Source organism: Lactuca serriola, chromosome 2 (assembly GCF_051521515.1).
Source record: "Lactuca serriola cultivar US96UC23 chromosome 2, Lser_US96UC23_V15, whole genome shotgun sequence".
NCBI classification, from domain to species: Eukaryota; Viridiplantae; Streptophyta; class Magnoliopsida; order Asterales; family Asteraceae; genus Lactuca; species Lactuca serriola.
In genome coordinates, this window is record NC_136409.1 from 11147991 (window position 1) to 11171400 (window position 23410).

General features: G+C 37.2%; 1 non-coding gene across 1 annotated transcript; it reads right to left on the reverse strand.

The window, feature by feature from the left end:
* Nucleotides 1-4985: 4985 nt before the first annotated feature.
* Nucleotides 4986-5060, reverse strand: TRNAP-UGG (transfer RNA proline (anticodon UGG)). The gene has a single exon. It is a non-coding gene; the product is annotated as a tRNA-Pro (tRNA).
* Nucleotides 5061-23410: the final 18350 nt, after the last annotated feature.

The following is a 23410-nucleotide window of genomic DNA, read 5'->3' on the forward strand; positions in this document are numbered from 1 at the left end:
TATCTAGCTAAAATCTACTTAGTGAAAGTGTTTCCTCACCATCATTTTCATGAATCGGAGAGAAACCTTATGACACTTAGATTTAATGGTGTATGTGTTCTTATCCATGTGAATTGTCAAAACCATTGTCACAAGACAAGGATAATGACAAATCCAAACTCATATGGACTGAACTCAATCTTAATTTCTTGCCACCTAGCAGCTCAAGGGCCTGCCATTGCTTCCAAGTTGTTGTGCAACAAACTGAGAACTCTAAGAACTCATATGCAAAGCCAACTTTAACTGGAATGGGCACAGATATGTCAACACGATAGGTTATAAACCTCAAGTCGTGTGCTAGTGAAGGACTTTAGGTTTTATTCTCGATTAGTTCTTGAGACTTTCAAGACCTTTAAGACTCCCACTGTCCTCTTGACCTATAAGACTCCCTTGTCAAACATCCAAGAGATAGTGTGGATTCTAACCAAGACAAACACTTCACACAATTGGCCTAAGTTGGTCTTTGTTTTATCCAAAACATCACAACTTACCAATTTCAAATGTCCAAGAGTAGAAAACTTTTACTCTTACATTTGACACGTGTTTTAAACCTTCTTAAAGACATGTCAATCAAATTACAATCTTGGAGTATGACTCTAAGACTTGTATTGGAACGAAGTATGACTCATCTTCTTGATTTAACCATTTCAACAATTCAAGATCCCTTCTTCTTAGTCATAAGAATGCACTAAGACTTCCTTAGAGAACTAATTTTGATATGGTTTCTTAATCATTGAGATGATCACGAAGCTGATACTAAAGTACTCTCCCATCTTTTCAGATTTGAGAAACTTTTATCCTTCTGCCTAATTTGATTCTTCTTATCTGCTCTGCCATGCATTGGAACCTTTTTCCAATGTCTCAGAGTTACACTTAGGCTTGTAAGTATAATCATATTTACTGAGCTTTAGTAAACTATGACGAATAGCCTTATATCTTTTGTGGTGGACTTAATCAGTGCACATGACTATGTACTCGATCCCTTAGTCCATTACTTGACTCACACATCCATGTGAATAAGTAATTAGTCTTAATTTTCCAATACTTGAAAGTTCTCATTTATCATGTTATACAACTTGCATGATTCCAAGTTCCGGTCCAATTGAGACTTGGGTGATGAGAATCTTTCCTTATTTGGTAAATTTAGACATTACCACAAATGAAGGAATCAATTTCATATTTCCACTCTTGCTATTAATGGAATCATATAAGCAACAATTTTTTCTCAAATGCCATTGTAAGGATATTTTAAAATAACTAAAATGAAAAATTTTCTTTTATTTTAAAACTATGCGGAAAAACTTATCCTTACAATCCATATGAAAACTTGTTGTTATCTATTCCTAAGCAATATCTCATAACTCCTAAGAAGTAGCTCAAGAATCCGATTTTCAAACTACGCGATAGAAATCCATCTATGCGATCAGATTCAGCATATTCTTTCTTTAAGTTTCTTCACTTTTCTTTGATTCTTACAACATCACCATGTGACCCAGTCACATCATGTATTAAGAATCTCAGAATAGAAACTTAGCAGAGTTAGATTAGTGGACTTTACCTGAAGTAGAGTCAATCTTATTGACTTTAACATCCTTATGTAAATTTGGCAGCTTCGCAACTAATGACCCTTCCTTTGGCAATATAAACATATGGACCCTTTGATAATGGTACACGGGACTATCACAGACTTAGCTTTTCTCTTTACCATTTGTTCAACCGAGTTGACTATGGCCGATCCCTTTCCATTGGGAAGAGAATGCTTTTCTGGATTTCCTGTGTCACTATTGTCAATGTCCATAAAGTTTTAGGAAGTTGATCTTAGCAAATAGATAAGATCATTAAGGGTCTTGTCATAGTCTGTTTCATAGGTGTTCCAAAAGAACTCACTATGTGACTTAGAAAGTAGTTGAACCACCAACTTTCTCAAGACTTTGACACCCAACTCTCCTGGCTTGTCAATATGTGACTACATCTCCATGACTTAGAAGAGGTATGCCGTAACTTAGAAGAGGTATGTCGTAATCCAAGCTATAAAACAATTTGAAGGTAGGTGAATGACGATTCACCAATTTCCACCAAGATAAACGAAATGTATTATTAGGTTTTAATTGGATTTGAAACACCTAGATCTTTGAGATTCATTGAACTGTTCAATGGCATGTTTCAATCTCGAGTGTGCCCTTTAGGTTTTGTGACTGGGATGCCGAGGATCACAAAACAAGGTGTGAGTAACCATGCAAATTACTTGGTACCCTTAATAAATTACCACTCAATCGATGTGCCGGTTAACCACACACGCTCCATCGATACTATTATAAATATTAAGTCACCCTTTACCTACCTTGTTAAGTCCAAGTTAGTGTGCCGGTTAACCACACACGCTCCACTAACGACTTAGACAAAGTGTAAAGTGTAATTTCATGGATTAGCACCTTATTCACATTTTCCTAAGTAACTAAGATTGGGAATTATTAAGAGTTTAGTTACTTAGTATTTATCATTAATACTTTTAATGAAGGGAGAATTATAGTCCTGTCAAACCCGTTCGGCTAACGACCCTCCACCAGTCAAGCAAGCGGTGGGTGAGAGTGGACACCCATTAAGTTGCCATTTTATAGGAAACAACCTTATACCCACCTTATAGACCGGCTTCGTGAATGAGGCGTACTAGCAGTAAGACCGACTTTACTCTTATACATATATATATTATTAACTTATAATATTATAAAGTATAAGGGTTGAATTTTAACTTTTAAAATTCTATGGGCTAACTTGGAATTAAAGTATTCATATGAGAAAACTTTACAAATTCCAAAACTTGAGGGCAAGTTTTTGAAACTATTCAAAACTAATTAATTCCATAACTTATGTATTTAAAGTAGTTTTAATCCAAAAACTCTTCAAGTTCCATAACTTGAGGACAAATTATGGAAGACTTTAAACTAATAAAGAATTAACTTTTCTTTATTTTATAACTTATGGAATTAATTAAGGTTACATTATTATTTTTTTTATTTAATGAAGAGACTCTTGGTCCTCCATAACTTGAGGACAAATTATGGAGTCATAACTCCAATTAATTAGAACTAGACTCTTCATTTTTGTAACCTTTGCCAACTTTTATGAGTTTTATGAAACTTAAATGTGACTTTTCATATAACTTGAGGACAAGTTACAAAAACACATTTTAGAATCAACTCTTAGATTAATTTGGATTGAAAACAACTTTTTCACTCAACTTTTCTATTAATCTAAGCAACTCATAAGAACAAGATAATTCAAATCAAACTTTTTCATGTAATTAGTCTAACCCTTAAACTAATACAAAACATGAATCTATTGACAATTATCTTTGAAATTGGATTAGCATGCACATTACCACATCAAAACAAGTTTATAAGTTCAAAAACCTCTTAGGGTGATGTACCTAGTCCAATTCCAGCCAAAAGGATTGAATTTATGCTGTCCGGGGGTCCAACTCATCGAGTGCACTAACCAACTCGGCAAGTTGGATGCTTTTTTCCTTGGACTCGTCAAGTCCCTTCATGGACTCGGCGAGTCTGCTCGGTAGACAGCAACAAAACTCAATTTTTCAGCTTCTATTGCAAGTATAACAAGAAAACAAGCCTAGGCTCTGATACCACTGTTGGGTTATGAGCATTCTAACACTCCTAAGTGTACATGCAACCCTAAATACCTTGGATCTATGTTTTCTCTATTATACATGCAAATAAGAACATCCAAGGTATTATCCTAATCTAGCATACAAAACATTGACTATAGCAAGATAGAATACATACCTCTTTGGTGTAGAAAGTCTTCATGAAGCTTGAGTGCCTAGTGCCCCAAGTGTGACACCTCAAATAGTTCACACAACACCAAATACACTTGGAATAACTTGAGAGAATTCTACACTTCATGAAAATCGGCTAGCCCTTTCTTTCTCTCACTAGTGGCCGATTTTCCTCAAGAATAAGATGCTTATATAGTTATACGATTAGGGTAAACTCTAATTGTCATGACTTTCCATTTCCTTGGATCCATGGGTTCAAATACACCATGGAGCATCCATGGACCATCCTATGGGTTTTAGCCCAACTTGATTATCCATGGAGCATTAGCCCACTATACAAGTATGGATGATTTACACAATCAACCCATATATTTAATTAGTCTTCTTTTGATCACTTAATTAATCCTAGATTAATTCTTGATCAATACTAATTAAATAATCTCATTATTCTTATTATTAATATATTAGAACTTATAATATATTAATAACCATAAGTGTCTTATTTCTCTCATTTAGTCTATCCAAGTGCATGATGCCATGCAACCCAAATGGACCATGCCGGGTCGGGTCAAGTCTTACCAATTATAGTTATGGACTTAGACATTAATCCAACATGAGCGTAGTGTTGAACGATTTCAGTAAGCACCCCTTCCGAAATATAAATCCATCCTTGATTGCCATTGAGATTTCCTCCTCAACTAGCCCCTTATTAATCTAAAATGAAAGAAGAAGTTCGGGAAACCGTTAGGCCCCACTCAAACTAGCTACCCTGCCACCTTAGAATTCTAAAGAAGCATTTCTTAAAAAAAAAAAAAGAAGCCCGAATGCTCAAGCTCAATATCATATGGCTTGTGTTCTACCAACGAGCAGCTAGGAGCCTAAAGAAAGCACTAACAAAGAGATGTGTTACGTATAGGTTCGTATATATATATATATATATATATATATATATATATATATATATATATATATATATATATATTAGATATATATATATATATATATATATATATATACTTTGGCGCTATATAATCTTTAGCTATAGGTCTCATGTGCTTGCTATATAAACTGCATATACGAGTCACGAGTAAGAGGAAGTGGTAACGGTCGATGGATGTTCATATTTGAGTATTTGCTGACGGAATACCTCACATCAAGGTGACAGGATTCGAACCTATGGCCCTCTGTACCCAAAACAGATGCGCTGACCAGACTGTGCTACACCTCGTCTCACCACCCCGGAGCATATAGATCGACCCGATTAAAGAACACTCAAAGCAAACTCACTCATCCTTTTGGGCACAGGGACGGGAGAACCTAATAAATAGATTTTTGTTTCGAAATCTGCCTCCAGCAAGATAGGGCGACACAAAAAATCCGTATAGTGCAGGAGCACTCACATTTTTTGGCTGACTCTTGCACTTGAATTTCAAAATCCAGCTCGCTCCCGGCCTTTGGACCCTTGGCCCGCTTAGAAGTGGATTCGAACCACTGGCACAAGGATTTTCAGTCCTTTTCTCTAACCAGCTGAGCTACCTAAACCACTTTCCTCAAATATGTTTTATTCATCGAATAGCGCCCTACCTTACCACTTGACTAGTAAAAAGCCCTTGTACTAAAAAAAAGAGAATAGATAGGCCTTTTTGGCTTCTTCGCCAAGCTTTCGAGCAGCTCTTTCAACTGCCGCCTAATCCACCAACATGCTAAAGAACCGAGAGTCGTCTAGTCCCTGGACAGCCGGAGGGAGCTTGCTTATAGAAAGAAGATAGGCCGATCAAACAAAAAGAACGCGCAAAGGTCTCTCCGCTACTAGTCACTAAGTAGTGCTATTCTGGGGGGTTGGACTCCACCAAGAGGTTCTTTCTCTCACGTCATTTCGCCCGCCCGTTTCACTTCTGTTCCAGAGGAAATGTGATTTGAACCATGATACAATCTTCTTGTATGTCGATTTAGCAAACCAATGCCTTAAGCCACTCGGCCATACCTCCAAGTTCTTGATCGGAATGGAATTTGATGTGCCGGGTTTGGTTGGTTGCCCGAAGGGCTATCTGATCTGATCAACTGCGTAAGCCGTAGTGTGCTAGCACGCGTACTATTCCGGGGACTCTATCCAGATCTATGGACTATCAAGTTGGGTTCCACCCATAGGATGCTCCATGGATGCTCCATGGGAGTTACAAACCCATGGGTCATGGAAATGAAGAGTCATGACACATTAGGGTTTAACCCTAGATGTGTCAACACTATATAAGTAACATGTTCTCCACCCAAAATCGGCTACACTAAGAATCAAGAGGGCTTGGCCGATTTTGAAGAGTGTGTGTTCTCTCATAAGTTCTTCCAAGAGCATTTGGTGTTGTGTGAAGCATTTGAGGCATCACACTTGGGGTGCTAGGCTCACAAGGTTTCAAGGAACACAAACAACAACAAGGTAAGTTATTCTATCTATACTTTATGTTAAAGTTGTTCCCCATGTATGCTAGATAGGAATATAACCTTGGAATTCAACTTTGCATGACAATTAGACAAACATAGATCCAAGGTTATTAGGGTTGCATGTACACTTAGGAAGTGTTAGAATGCTCAAATCCCATCAGTGGTATCAGAGCCTAGGCTTGTTTGTTCTTATTCGTGCTTAAAAGTTGAAAATAGAATCGGAAATCTTGCTGTCTGCGAATGGACTCGTCGAGTCTATAGGGGGGACTCGTCGAGTCCATGAGTATCTTCAACCAACTCGGCGAGTCAGTTTATGCACTCGGCGAGTAGGGTCGACTGAGTGCAGAATTTCGATTCAGTTGCTGGAAATGAATTAGAAACATTACCCTAAACTGTTTTGGTAATTGAAAACTTGTTTTTTGGTGGTATAATGTTTTTGCTAATTCATTTACAACAACCAGTTATCAAAATTACAAAGTTTTAAATGTAATTTTTTGATTGTGTTCATATCCATGTTCTTGTTCTTATGATGTTTTAGATAATCATAGGAATTATTTGTAACCTATGTGGTAGATTAATTCTTGATCATAAGTTCTTTTAATGGAGTCCATAACTTATCCTTAAGTTATGGAAAACCAAGAGTCACACTTGAGTTAAAACCATTAAAAACAAATACAAGAGTTAGAAAAATGAAGAGTCTTCAATTTATTACTCTATTAAACTCATAAGTCACAAGAAATGAAAAGTTTTGAAAGTTACAAAACTTGCCCTCAAGTTTTGGAACAAGTAAAGTTAAGTTAAAACTTTAAGTTCCAACCCCTAGAATTTTAAAAGTTAAAATTCAACCCTTATACTTATATTATGATGATTTAATAATTATATATATATATATATATATATATATATATATATATATATATATATATATATATATGTATAAGAATAAAGTCGTCTTACCGCTAGTACGTCTCATTCACGAAGCCAGTCTATAAGGTGGGTATAAGGTTGTTGCCTATAAAATGGTGACTTAATGGGTGTATATTCTCACCCACCGCTTGCTTGACTGGTGGAGGGTCGTTAACCGAACGGGTAAGACAAGGACTTATAAATTCTCATTCAAAGTATGATGAATATAATAAAGTAACTAAATGTTTATTAAATTCCCAATCTTAGTTACTTTAGGAAAAATGTGAATAAGGTGCTAATCCATGAAATTACACTTTACACTTTGTCTAAGTCGTTGGTGGAGCGTGTGTGGTTAACCGGCACACTAACTTGGACTTAACAAGGTAGGTAAAGGGTGACTTAAGGTTTATTATAGTATCGGTGGAGCGTGTGTGGTTTACCGGCACATCGATTGAGTGATAAACTTTAAGGGTACCAAGTGATTTGCATGGTTACTTCACACCTCGTTTTGTGATCCTCGGCATCCCAGTCACAAAACCTGGAGGGCACTCTCGAGATTGAAACATGCCTTTGAAAAGTTCATTGGATCTCAAAGAATCTAGGAATTTCTAAAACCAATAAAAAACTAAATATCTAATATTTCGGTTTTCGTGGTGGAAATTGGTGAATCGTCATTCACCTACCTTTCAAATATGGTATAGCTTAGATTACGGCATACCTCTTCTAAGTTATATTATATTGTGATTGGATCCTAGCCTTAATATTACATTTGGGTGTTTTATTAAGGACTCTCTTAAATCTAAACTAAACTTGTTCTTCTCTTTCAGATGTCTTCAAATAATGCTTCTGGCTCGAATCCTAATGGCTCCTTTACTCTTATGAGTTTGTGTGGGAAGGTCACCTTTGATGGATCCAACTTCAATAAATGGATCAGAAACATCAGGATGATTACCCGCTACGAGGACAAAGAATATGTCCTTGACAAGGAGCTTAAGGAAATTGATGAGTCCACTGCAACTCCACAGGAGATCGCTGACTTTCATACTCATGAAAGAGATGCACCCAAGGTGGCTTGCATCATGTTGGCCACCATGACAGCTGAACTCCAAAAGTCTTATGAAGATTTCTACCCTTATGAAATGCACCAAGATTTGATGGAAAGATACCATCAAAGTGCACGACAAGAGAGGTACGAAGTCATCTGCTCCATGATAACAACCATGATGAAGGACGGAGAGTCCGTCACGAGCCACATGCAGAAAATGCAAAGGTATGTGGATCGTTTGCTGAAGCTCAATGTGAACTTCCCTGAGGAGCTTGCAATAGATATCATTTTGCACTCCTTACCATCGTGCTATGATCAATTCCGCATGACATATCACATGAACAAGGAAGAGGTCACCCTCAGCAAACTTCAGGGACTTCTCAAGACCGCATAAACAGGTCTTAAGTGGAAGTCGGTTGCTATCACTCCTACTCCAGACTCAACTCCGGTCTTGGCAATTGGGCAAAGTCGAGGGAGGAAGAGAAATAGATCTTCGAAGGGTACCAAGGCTCGGACCCTTGATGGCTCTTCTTCAAGTGGAACCAAGAAAGGTTTCATTACTCCTTCTTCTGACCCAAAAGAGGCTGAATGCTTCTATTGCCATGAAAAAGCTCATTGGAAGCGGAACTGCCCAAAGTACCAGCAGGATGTGAAGGATGGGAAAGTCAAACCCAACCATGCAGGTATTTACACTATCATTTCTAATAACTCACCCCATTCAAAATCTTGGGTCCTTGATACCGGTTGCGGTATTCATATTTGTTGTGACTTGCAGGGACTAGGAAGAAGTGAGAATGTGGAGCAAGGAAGAATAAACTAAATCATGGGGAATAGGAAAGTTACACCTGTCACCAAGATTGGAGTTTATACTTTATCGCTAAGTAGTGGGTTAAATTTAGATTTAAATAAATGTTGTTATTCGCCAGAAATGGCAAGAAATATTATTTCCTTTCATGCATTGTACAAACAAGGTTTCAGCTTTTCGTTTGATAATGAAGTTGGTTCGATTAATGCTTTCTTTAATAATGTACTTTATTTTAAAGCATTACCTTGTGATGGTGTGTATGAAGCTGTATCTATTGTAGATAACTTAGGAAATAATGTTTTGTGTATTGATTCTACTAATAATAATAACTTGGATAAAGCATCATTATGGCATTGTCGTCTTGGACATATAAGCAAGAAACGCATAGGCCAACTCCAAAAAGATGGAGTCTTGGAGTCGTTTGACCTAAAGTCAAATGATAGTTGCGAATCATGCTTACTTGGAAAAATGACAAAGTCACCCTTCACAGGCTTGTGTGAAAGGGGTGAAGGTTTGTTGGACCTTATACACATGGATGTGTGTGGACCATTCAAACATGCCACAAGGGATGCTAATCGTTATTATTTGACTTTTACTGATGATTACAGTAGATATGGATATGTCTACTTAATCAAGCATAAGTCAGAGACTTTCGAGAAGTTTAAGGAATTTAAACAGGAAGTCGAGAATCAATTGGGCAGGAACATTAAGATGCTTCAATCCGATCAAGGTGGTGAGTATCTTAGTTCAGAGTTCCTCGACTATCTAAAGGAATGTGGGATTGTCTCACAATTGACACCTCCCAGGACACCGCAGTTGAATGGTGTGGCTGAGAGGCGTAATCGAACCTTGTTGGACATGGTTCGTTCCATGATGAGTCGAGCTTCGCTACCAATCTCATTCTGGGGGTATGCCTTAGAGACTGCCGCCCATATCCTTAATCTAGTCCCTACAAAGAAAGTTGCCAAAACTCCTCACGAGATGTGGACTGGTAAAGTACCTAAACTAGACCACATCAAGATTTGGGGTTGCGAGGCTTTCGTGAGACGCGAGACTCATGATAAGCTCGAACCCCGAAGCGAGAGGTGTATTTTCATCGGCTACCCACAGCAATCCTTTGGTTACCTCTTCTACAGACCTAGTGACAATGTGGTCTTTGTAGCAAGAAGAGGAGTCTTTCGAGAAAGAGAGTTTATAAGTCAAGGAGACAGTGGGAGGCAAGTTGATCTTGAAGAAATTCAAGAGTCAAGTGGTGAAGGAACTTCAAACTCTAGCCCTCAACTTGAGGAGGAAACCCCTGTTGAGCCAATTGACGAATCTGTACCTCTGAGGCGTTCCACGAGAGTTAGGAGTGCACCTGAGCATTACTATGGATTCCATATTACTGCAGAAGGTGAGACACTTATTAGTGATGAGACACTAGTAAGTCAAGATGACCCTAACAGCTACGAGGAAGCCATGGCAGGCCCCGAGTCTGCTAAATGGAAAGAGGCTATGGATAGCGAGATACAATCCATGTATGACAATCAAGTTTGGAACTTGGTTGAGAATGTACCAGGTCGAAAGACTGTAGGGTGCAAATGGGTTTTCAAGAAGAAGACCGACATGGATGGTAAAGTACACACTTATAAGGCTAGACTGGTTACAAAGGGCTTCTCTCAAATTCCTGGAGTGGATTATGATGAGACCTTTTCTCCGGTAGCCAAGATTAAGTCTATTCGGGTTCTGTTAGCCATAGCCGCATTTCATGACTATGAAATTTGGCAAATGGATGTCAAAACTGCTTTCCTTAATGGGAAGTTGGCTGAAGATGTTTACATGAGTCAGCCAGAGGGTTTTGTCAGCAACAAGTACCCTAATAGAGTGTGTAAGCTTGAGAAATCCATTTATGGATTAAAGCAAGCACCTCGCAGATGGAATCTTTGCTTTGATGAAAAGGTCAAGGAATTTGGCTTTTCTAGGAGTGAAGATGAATCTTGTGTATATGTCAAGGCTAGTGGGAGTATAGTTAGCTTTTTGGTATTGTATGTGGATGACATAGTACTCATAGGAAACGACATTCCAACCCTGCAGGAAGTAAAGTCCTGGCTTGGAAAGTGTTTCGCTATGAAGGACCTTGGTGAAGCTGCCTATATTTTGGGGATAAGGATCTTGAGAGATCGGAGTAAAAGACTAATTGGACTTAGTCAAAGTACCTACTTGGAGAAGGTTCTGAAGAGATTCAGAATGCAAGACTCCAAGAAAGGAGAGTTGCCCATCCAGAGTAGCGCCAAGTTGAGTAAGACACAAAGCCCTAGCACTGAGGCTGAGATAGCAGAAATGAGTCGAGTACCTTATGCTTCGGCTGTAGGTTCGATCATGTATGCTATGACGTGTAGTCGACCTGATGTAGCCTTTGCCTTGAGCATGGTTAGCAGGTTTCAGGGGAACCCTGCCAAGGCACACTGGACTGCGGTAAAGAATATTCTCAAGTACCTACGAAGGACTAAGGACTGGGTCCTTACCCTCGGTGGGAGTGATGACTTGAGAGTTGTAGGGTATAGTGATGCTAGCTTCCAGACTGATAGGGATAACTTCCGCTCTCAGTCGGGTTGGGTCTTTACCCTAAATGGAGGAGCAATTTCTTGGAAGAGTTCCAAGCAAGAGACAGTGGCAGATTCTACTTGTGAATCAGAGTATATTGCAGCTAGCGAAGCGGCAAAGGAGGCGTTATGGCTGAGGAACTTCATTGGAGACATTGGAGTTGTACCAGCTATTAAAGAGCCAATGGAAATTTTATGTGATAGTGAAAGTGTTGTTGCCTTAGCCAAGGAACCAAGGGATCACGGGAGATCCACACACATCGACAGAAAATACCATTTCATCAGACATCGGATCGAAGAAGGACTCCTCGTGGCAAAGAGGGTATCATCAGATGAGAATCCGGCAGATCCCCTCACAAAGGGACTGACTCGGGTTAAGCATCTCCAACATGCTCGGAGCATAGGGCTGAAGGATGATATTAGATTTAGTAGTTAGATAACCTCGAAATTTGTAAAATGTAATTGACATTTGATGATGAATAAAAGTGTTTTATTTATGAGTAAAGTGTTGCTATCTCTTGTCGATCGTTTACTATATTTCTTTTGCATGTTTTGACTTCCAGAATAATTTTGTTTGGTATAACATATTATTCAAACCTCCACAGTCGGTCATATGTGGGAAGTAGGTATGAATCAAGACTGTCATGTTTGGTTGTAGAGGTCTGGGAAAAGGCTACAGCAATCATGAGTGCTCATAAGTTCTGAGCATTGGACTCAACCCGCGCTCACTGAATCACTTCATGGAATTCTATCTCGAGTGATCATGAGACGGTAATATCATATAAATCTTTAAACCAAGAGATATGATTTGTTACTTACAAGTTGGTTATGCATTGATTGTACGAAAAACGCATTGGTAACTCGATGTTATAAAATCGCGCTCTTATGTGTAATTCAATGAGTAGTAGAACAAACATATGAGTCAAAGTTTATCTGTTCCTTCTTGGATTAGAAGCTGATATCTGGGCCCCTCGATGATTTTGTTTTGACCTATGTACCGGGCCCGGTCAGAACTAAATTGATGTGTTCAATGAAGTTCTTTGTCAAACAAATCGGAAATCGGGAAACAAACTGTTGGACAATAAGTAAGACATTGTTCCATGTATTTGTCCGACTGATATCTAGAACAGAGGATTATATGATCACTTATCTTAAATGGCGTACCATCATCTTCTCAGTTTCGAGAAACCTTGAAAAGAGCTACGATTGCCGATCGGTTCCTGAAGTCATACTTGCAGTAATAGTTATTAGACTTATCCAAGTGGGAGACTGTTGGATAAGGTGTCTAAGTCCATAACTATTTCTGGTATGTACTTGACTCGACCCGGCATGGTCCATTTGGGTTGCATGGCACCATGCAATTGGATAGACTAAATGAGAGAAATATCACTTGGAGATTATTAATATATTATAAGTTCTAATATATTAATAATATTATTTGATTAGTTTGATCAAGAATTAATTTAGAATGAATTAAGTGATCAAAAGATAACTAATTAAATATATGGGTTGATTATGTAAATCATCCATATCTTGTATAGTGGGCTAAAAGGCTCCATGGACTATCAAGTTGGGTTCCACCCATAGGATGCTCCATGGATGCTCCATGGGAGTTACAAACCCATGGGTCATGGAAATGAAGAGTCATGACACATTAGGGTTTAACCCTAGATGTGTCAACACTATATAAGTAACATGTTCTCCACCCAAAATCGGCTACACTAAGAATCAAGAGGGCTTGGCCGATTTTGAAGAGTGTGTGTTCTCTCATAAGTTCTTCCAAGAGCATTTGGTGTTGTGTGAAGCATTTGAGGCATCACACTTGGGGTGCTAGGCTCACAAGGTTTCAAGGAACACAAACAACAACAAGGTAAGTTATTCTGTCTATACTTTATGTTAAAATTGTTCCCCATGTATGCTAGATAGGAATATAACCTTGGAATTCAACTTTGCATGACAATTAGACAAACATAGATCCAAGGTTATTAGGGTTGCATGTACACTTAGGAAGTGTTAGAATGCTCAAAACCCATCAGTAATATCATTCAGAAATTAAATAAGAGAAGCAAAGACGGGTTATAATATAGTAGAATCAGTAGTCATCTAGCGGGGACGGTTTCACTTATACATCGAGGGTCTCGCCCATCTCTATTCGCCTATCCTCTTCCTAGATCGAAGCTTTCCTTGGCTTCGAAGCCTATCTCCACCATGACCTCTTTCTCCTAGCTCTATCTGTCGAAATAAACCGCCTCTCCCTCTATCCTAGTCAGTTCTTTCTTTCTTGGCCTCTTCGTCAGTAGGGGTTTGGAATCTAACCCTCAAACCTTTCCTTTAAGATAAGAAAAGCGTATCTCCCTTTCCTCTATCAACTACCATCGAAAACGTAGAAAGAGTCTATCTATTACTCTTAAATCCAGTAAAGCTTAAGAGAGGTACTGAAAAAAAAAAGACTAAGTGACCCGAGAAGCCCACCTTTAGGTCCCTTTTCATAGACGAGAGAATGAGGATCGATTTAGTGCTGAAAGCCTTAAAAGCATCAATACGATTTCAACTTGCCTCTATACTCTATTAGATAGAAACTTTTGCCATTGAAGGGTCCTTATAGAAGGAAAGAGTGAATGTCTCATTTTGACACTAGCGAGATACCTACTTTCTAATGGATCTCTCAGTCTACGAAGGAAAAAGTGAGAATGTTAAAATGCCTTTCTAATAGAAAGTTTCTACATGCTATCCGGAGCTATAGGTAGAGGAATTTGATCGACTAGCTTTCAAGCTGAACTATGTAATTAAGAAGTGTAATGCCAAACTTATTAGCTAAGAGAAGCCCTGGAGTAAGGCTTTAGCCTCAGCCTCCTATTGCTCTGACCAAAGTTGCATGAGAATGCTAAAACAATTAAACCGACTCTCTAATGCAGCCACCTACTGCACTATTTAAATCAATAGCAGAACCATCCACATTTAGTTTCAGGCCTGTAATATGAGGAATCTGAACCATTTCCCTCTTTTGGGAATGGCGGGCAGAATGATTATCAAGGCTTGAATGCATGTCTGATCATGAAGACTGAGAGAGTAAGAAGCCTTAAGAGATCTAAGCACTGTTGGATTAGATGTCTAAGCCCATAACTATTATTGGTATGTACTTGACCCGAGAGTAGCATGGTCCATTTGGGTTGCATAACATCAGGACAATTTGTTAGGATGGACTTTTGAGAGAAGGGTATTTACGGTTTATTAATATATTATAAGTTATAACATATTAATATGAAATCATATGTTTTAATTAGTATCGATCAATAATTAATTTGGAATTAATTTAGTGATCAAAAGAGAATAATTAAATCTATGGGGACTAATTATGAAAATTAGTTATATTTATATGTGTTGGGCTTATGATCCATGTTGGACCAAGTTTATGTATGGATACATAAAGAGTTGGGCCACATGAACCATGGATCATAAAACCCATGGGTATGGATTATGGGTTATACCCATGACCCTTGGAATCCTACATATAAATAGGTTACTCCATAGTTAAAATCACTACTTCTTTTCATGGAGAAATATGGAGGTGTTTTGGTGCATGGTATTCTCTCTCAAGAGCCACCTTTATCCTAGGTGTGTTGTGATTCCATTTGAGGCATTTCATACTATTGGTGCTAAGCTCTTAAGGCCAAATACATCAAGACTTCAAGCCACACAAAAGGTATGTTTCCCTAACTAGTATATTATATGTTTTATGTCAAATGCATGCTAGTTATAGGTTTAATGCCTTGGAAACCATTTGCATGTATAATTAGTGAAAACATAGATCCAAGGTATTTAGGGTTGTATGTGCACCATAGGATGTTGTATTATACCAAAACCCAACAGTGGTATCAGAGACATGGGTTGTTTTCTACTATATTTGATGCAAATGTATTTTTTTTTTCAAGTTGATGAAAAAAAAAGAAAAAAAAAACATGAAGTTTGACAAATTTTATGATAATTACATGATTTTATGAAAGACTAATTATTTGTAAAATTTGAATCACTTTACTACAAGAGTTGAATTAGGTCAATTTATTAAAAGATAGAATGATATGATTATTTTATTTGTTTTAAAAGTTTGCTCTAAGTGGTATTAAGGAGTTACAAATTTTGTCATAAAATTTTGGAACTCAAAAGTTTTTTTTAAAGTTATGATCTTAAGAGTTTTGAAACTTCCATAAGTTATGGATGTGAAATGTCTTATTTATTAACTCTTTAGGTTATGAAGTCCAAGAGTCTTCAAAGGATAATTGTCAAAGTTTCAAGATTTGTATTAGTTTATATGATTATCTAATTTCTTGAAAATTATTGATGTGAATTATCTTTACTTATGAGTTTAATCTAGATCATAGAAAACTTATTTGATTATTGTGCTAATTGGAATATTTGATCTTAATGGTTTTTATGAACTCCATAACTTATCCTCAAGTTATGGAAAGTGAAGAGTTTTTCTTTTTTAAAGTTTCATTAAGTCTCATAGGTTATGAAAATAGAAGAGTCTCTATTTTTAATGTTATCATTAAATGATTTAATGTCTTCCATAACTTGTCCTCAAGTTATGGAACTTGATTTTTTTTTTCATTAAACCTTAATTAAACTCATAAGTTATGAAAAATCCAAGACTTTTGAAAGGTTTCAAAACTTGTCCTCAAGTTTTGGAATTTGTAAAGTTACCCCCCGTGTATACTTTAATTCCAAACTAGACCTTAGAATTTTAAAAGTTAAAATTCAACCCTTATACTTTATAATATTATAAGTTAATAATATTTATATATATGTATAAGAGTAACGTCAGTCTTACCGTTAGTAGGCCTCATTCACGAAGCCGGTCTATAAGGGGGGTATAAGGTGACAGCCTATAAAATGGTAGTTTAATGAGTGTCCACTCTCACCCACCGCTTCCTTGACTGGTGGAGGGTCGTTATCCGAACGGGTAGGACAAGGACTATAATTCTCCCTTCATTAAAAGTATTAATGATAAATACTAAGTAACTTAACCTTTTATAAATACCCAATCTTAGTTACTTAGGAAAATGTGAATAAGGTGCTAATCCATGAAATTACACTTTGCACTTTGTTTAAGTCGGTTAGTGGAGCGTGTGTGGTTAACCGGCACACTAACTCGTATTTAACAAGGTAGGCAAACGGGAACTTAATGTTCATCATAGTATCGATGGAGCGTGTGTGGTTAACCGTCACATCGATTGAGGGGTAAACACTTAAGGGTGCCAAGTAATTTGCATGGTTACTTCACACCTTGTTTTGTGATCCTCGGCATCCCAGTCACAAAACCTGAAGGGCACACTCGAGATTGAAACATGCCATTGAACAGTTAAATGAATCTCAAAGATCTAGGAGTTTCAAAACCAATTAAAACCTAATTATTATTTCATTTTTCATGGTGGAAATTGGTGAATCATCATTCACCTACCTTCAAATATTTTATAGCTTGGATTACGGCATCCCTCTTCTAAGTTATAAAATAGTTTGTTGGGTCCTAGCCTTAATATTTGATATTGGGTGTCATATTAAGGACTTTATATCACCTATCTTGAATATCTCCCAAAAGATGTCTAGTTTAGACATTTATGATCTTCCCAAATCTCTTGAAACAAGCTTTCCTAATGAAGATGATGTCCCTTGGAAATCATACTTCTTTCACCTCCTCCAATTATTCTCCCTAACCCACAAGTTCAAGGTCACTCAAGCCCTATTGGCAAGGCAAGGTCTAAGTGTGATCATATCTTGGAGATGAAGTCACATACTAACAAGCCAGGAGAGTTGGGTGTCAAAGTCTTAAGAAAGTTAGTGGTTCAATCACTTTCTAAGTCACATAGTGAGTTCCTTAGGACTCCTATGAAACAGACTATGATAAGACCCATAATGATCTTTTCTATTTGCTTGGTGCTGCTAAATCAGAAATGATTTAATGTGCTAGTAAAGCAAATTTTATTAGGAGATCAACTTCCCAAAACTTTATGGACAGGGACAATAGTGACACAGGAAATCCAGAAAAGCATTCTCTTCCCAATGGAAAGGGATCGGCCATAGTCAACTCGGTTGACCAAATGGTAAAGAGAAAGGCTAAGTCTGAGATAGTCCCATGTACTATTACCTAAGGGTCCATATGGTCCTATTGCCAAAAGGAAAGGATATTGGTTGCGAAGCTGTCAATTTTACCTAAAATATCATAAGGCTAGTAAAGTCAATAAGTTTGACTCTATTTCAGGTAAGGTCCACTATCTAACTCGGTTAAGTTTCTATTAGGAGATTCTTATTACAAGATGTGACTGGGTCATATGTTGATGTTTAAGAATCAAAGGAAAAGTGAAGGAAACTTAAAAAAAGAGTATGTTGAATCTGATCGCGAAGATGGATTTCTATCGCTTGATTGAAGATTGGATTCTTGAGCTACTCTTAGGAGTTATGAGATATTGCTTAGGAATAGATAACAACAAAGTTTTCATGCTCTTTTGCATTGTAAGGATAGTTTTTCCACAAAGTTTTTAAATAAAAGGAAGTTTTAGATTTTATTTATTTTAAAATATCCTTACAATGGCATTTGAGGAAAAAAATTGTTGCTTATATGATTCCATTAATAGCAAGAGTGGAAATATGAAATTGATTCTTTCTTTTGTGGTAATGTCCAAATTTGCCAAATAAGGAAAGATTCTCATCACCCAAGTTTCAATTGGATCAGAACTTGGAATCATGCAAGTTATATAGCATGATGAATGAGAACTTTCAAGTATTGGAAAAATTAAGACCAATTACTTGTTCACATGGATGTGTGAGTCAAGTAAAGGACTAAGGGATCGAGTACACATTCTTGTGCACTGATTAAGTCCACCATAAAAGATTGATAAAACTATTCATCATAGTTTACTAAAGCTCAGTAAATATGGTTATACTTACAAGCTTAAATGTAACTCTGAGACATTGGAAAAGGTTCCAATGTAAGGCAGAGCGAATAAGAAGAATCAACTTAGGCAGAAGGATAAAAGTTTCTGAAATCTGAAAAGATGGGAGAATACTTTAGTATCAGTTTTGAGATCATCTTAATGATTAAGAAACCATAGCACAATTAGTTCTCTAAGGAAATCTTAGTGCATTGTTATGACTAAGAAGAGGAATCTTGAATTGTTGAAATGGTTAAATCAAGAAGATGAGTCATACTTCGTTCCAATACAAGTCTTAGAGTCATACTCTAAGTTTGTAATTTGAGTGATATGTCTTAAAGAAGTTTTAAAAACACTTATCAAATGTAAGAGTAAAAGTTTCCTACTCTTGTACATTTGACATTGGTAAGTTGTGATGTTTTCGATAAAACAAAGACCAAATAAAGCCAATTGTGTGAAATGTTTGTCTTGGTTAGAATCCACACTATCTCTTAGATGTTTGATAAGGGAGTCTTATAGGTCAAGAGGACAGTGGGAGTCTTAAAGGTCTTGAAAGTCTCAAGAACTAATCAAGAATAGAACCTGAAGTTCTTCACTAGCACACGACTTGAGGTTTATAACCTATCGTGTTAACATATTTTGTGCCCATTCCAGTTAAAGTTGGCTTTGCATATGAGTTCTTAGAGTTCTCAATGTGTTGCACCACAACTTGGAAGCAATGGCATGCCCTTGAGCTGCCAGGTGGCAAGAAGTTAAGATTGAGTTTGTCCATATGAGTTTGGATTTGTCATTATCCTTGTCTTGTGACTATGGTTTTGACAATTCACATGGATAAGAACACATACACCATTAAATCTAAGTGTCATAAGGTTGCTCTTCGATTCATGAAAATGATGGTAAGGAAACTCTTTCACTAAGTAGATTTTGAGTAGATAGCAATTGTGGTAATGATAAAAGGTCTAAACATTATGATTACGACATCCCTCTTCATAATTGTTTAGACACACATGTGAGCTATCTAAGAGAGGTGTATGATATTGATACAGTCTTATCAAGGCAATCTAGTATCAGAAATCTGAACTTTGGTAAGAAAGTCAATAAAGTATTGAATTCTAGAAGTTCAGTTGATTTCTAGGTACATGTCAAAGCTAGTGGGAGCATAAGTGTTATGCTAATAATCATCATGTTAGTGGGAGCATGATAATTATGATAAGTATTGCAAGTTAGCAATGTTAATTATAGAAAACAAAAGGTTTCAATTGGGAAAAGTTGTTTTGCTATAATTAAGGGAGAGGAAATTATACTTCATCTCAAATCTATAAGCTTAGATCGTGATGTTTTAATCATTTAGTCAAGGAAATATATATGAATTTCATGTTGGAATGGGTCAACATAAGGAAATTCTGTATATGGGTCCATTATTTGCGTTCTTAAATTCTATTATGATTACGACATCCCTTTTCATAATCTGAATTTGGCAAATAGAAATGGAAATGTTATAGCAAAAGACTGGTTTAGTCTTAATGTGAGACATCATGAATCGTGTCCCATATGCTTTGGATATAGGATCGATTACATGTGCTATATTCATCCTTTCTGAAATTTTCCAAATGCCCGGGGCATTAAGAAGGGAAAAGGTTTAGAACTGGATATGACTAAAAGGATTAAACAAATATCGAGGACAATCTAAGGTTTACCAAAGATTGGTTACTTAAGGACAGGTGGAAGTATAGTGATAATTCTGGAAGGACTATATTGACATAATATGTAAGGAGGCAACTCTTGTTCAAAAGTGATAGTCAAAATGGAATCTGGAAATGTTTCAAAGTTAGAAATTATTCAATGTGTGTAAGATTTGGAAAGTTAATGCAAGAAGGATGTTTCCAAGGAGCTGATCTCCTTTGGAATGCTCTGTAATGTTTTTTGTCAAGTCTTTCTGACTTTGTGCATAATCATTACTAGAGGATCAATGCATATAAGTTTAGAATCTAACAGATTTCAGTAAATGGCATGAATTTGGAATTCTTGCATTTGCAGTAAAGATTTGGGACTGTGAAAAGAGGATCATTGGAGTTATGTTCAATTGAACTATTTCACAAAGTAAAGATCATAGACAAACATAGTATGCATACTTGGTTTATGGCATGACTAGTGTTTAGAAAACATAGTGTACATGCTTGGAGCATGGGACAACTATTGTTTTAAATTCAAGAATAAAGTTGACAGCTGAAACAGTATACAATGAATAATGTGTAATCATATGGTGATAAATAAAAGGTATTTTATTTATGTTCATAGGTTTTGATACCATATTGGATTCAATTATTCTTGTGTTTCATTTTGCATGTTTTGACTTCCAGAATAAACTAGGTTATTCTTCCAGAATGACTAAGTTATTCAAACTATCCACAGTCGGTCATATGTTGGAAGTAGATATGAATCAAGACTGTCATGGGTTGGCTTGTAGAGGTCTAAGATGTTGGACAAAGGGCTACAACACTCATGAGTGCTCATAAGTTATGAGTATTGGATTCAACCCGCGCTCATTGGAATCACTTCATGGATTTTATCACGAGTGATCATGATACGATAATATCTTATATTCTTCAAACCTAGAGATATGAGTTGTTACTATGAGTTGGTTGTACATTGATTGCATGAAAACACATTTGGTAACTCGGTGCTATAAAAAGTGCCTTTGTGTATGATTCAACAAGTAGTAGAACAAGCCATATGAGTTGAAGTTTATCCATTCCTTTTACCTTCGGGATAAAAGTGATATCTGTGGGCCCCTCGATGATTTGATGATGACAAATGGAAGTGCTCGGCCGGGCCAAGACTGATTTGATTTGTTCAATTAGTCAGTCATCATAAATCGGAAATCGGGAAACAACAAATGGACAGAGAGAATGATTATAATCCATGTCTCAGTCCATATGATATTTAGAATGGTGGAATATATGATCCCTTATCTAATGGACATGTCATTGATTGGTTCAGAGTTCGACAACGGCTTTAAGAGCTACGATTGCTAGTCGGGTTATGAAGTCGTACTTGCAACAATAGTTTTAGACTTATCCAACTGGGAGACTATTGGATAAGATGTCTAAGCCCATAACTATTATTGGTATGTACTTGACCCGAGAGTAGCATGGTCCATTTGGGTTGCATATCATCAGGACAATTTGTTAGGATGGACTTTTTAGAGAAGGTTATTTATGGTTTATTAATACGTTATAAGTTATAATATATTAATATGAAATCATATGTTTTAATTAGTATCGATCAATAATTAATTTGGAATTAATTTAGTGATCAAAAGAGAATAATTAAATCTATGGGGACTAATTATGAAAATTAATTATATTTATATGTGTTGGGCTTATGATCCATGTTGGACCAAGTTTATGTATGGATACATAAAGAGTTGGGCCACATGAACCATGGATCATAAAACCCATGGGTATGGATTATGGGTTATACCTATGACCCTTGGAATCCTACATATAAATAGGTTACTCCATAGCCAAAATCACTACTTCTTTTCTTGGAGAAATATGGAGGTGTTTTGGTTCATGGAATTCTCTTTCAAGAGCCACCTTTGTCCTAGGTGTGTTGTGATTCTATTTGTGGCATTTCATACTATTGGTGCTAAGCTCTTAAGGCCAAATACATCAAGACTTCAAGCTACACAAAAGGTATGTTTCCCTAACTAGTATATTATATGTTTTATGTCAAATGCATGCTAGTTATAGGTTTAATGCCTTGGAAACCATTTGCATGTATAATTAGTGAAAACATAGATCCAAGGTATTTAGGGTTGTATGTGCACCATAGGATGTTGTATTATACCAAAACCCAACAAGCACTACTTCAAAACACATAGGATCATTTTTGTTTTTCTTTGAAGGATCTTCACACAGGGAAAGAGCTCCTAAGTGTTAATTCCGACAGTGCTCTCCACCCTGGATAAAGGTCTATGAGGTGTGGGATGTCTTCCCTTCATGAGTTAGTGGCAAAAGAATAGTAAGCAATGATCATGTTGGCAGCATGCTATGCGACTAGTCGATTATCTAACTAAGCTAAGAACTGGATCTCCATCCAAGAAAGTCAATAGATATTTTTTATCGCTTTCAGTGCCCCTAGCACGAGATCATCGAACTGCACTTGAATTAAGAGGTTCACTTCACTGTTGGTATGCTTTAGGACTCTTCACAACGAAGATGGCCCTCTACCTACATCTATACTGGACTCCCGACTGTTAAGAAGCTTTTTCTTTTATCGATTTTGAGTTCTTTTTAGAAGAGAGAAAGAGTAGAAACAAAGGGTACGCTTTCTAGAAGATTTGCTCGGAGCTGTTCACTTTCACTCGATCGACTGGTATCTTGAAACCTCTTCGCTTGCGGGGGCAGGAGTGGAAACATCTGAGAGAGCGCTTCGTGAAAGAATCGTGTGGCGTGGTGAAGGGTTCCCGTTGGGGTTTCCGGATCTCCTGGTCTCCACCTACTTGTGGAAGAGGGGGTGAGTTGATATTAAGGTGTCAAGGCGCTCAAATAAGGCCACAAGTGGAAGCAACCGATGCTTTGGTCATTCAGTTAACTCCTTGCCGCCAGTCCGTGCTTGCTGTCATGCTGGCAAAAGCGGGGCTTACGGTCGGTTTTACCTACTATTGGATTTGAAACAATGACTCTCGCCGTATGAAAGCGATACTCTAACCGCTGAGTGGAGTAGGTCAAGCTGATTCAAGTCAGAGAAAATAGACCCCTATAAGTATAAGAGAAAGTCATGCAACCAAAGTGCCCCTTACTATACAAGGGGGGCGGAGCACTAAGAAAGAGAAAGCGTTATCATTATACGGAATGAAGCAGCGGCTAGCAT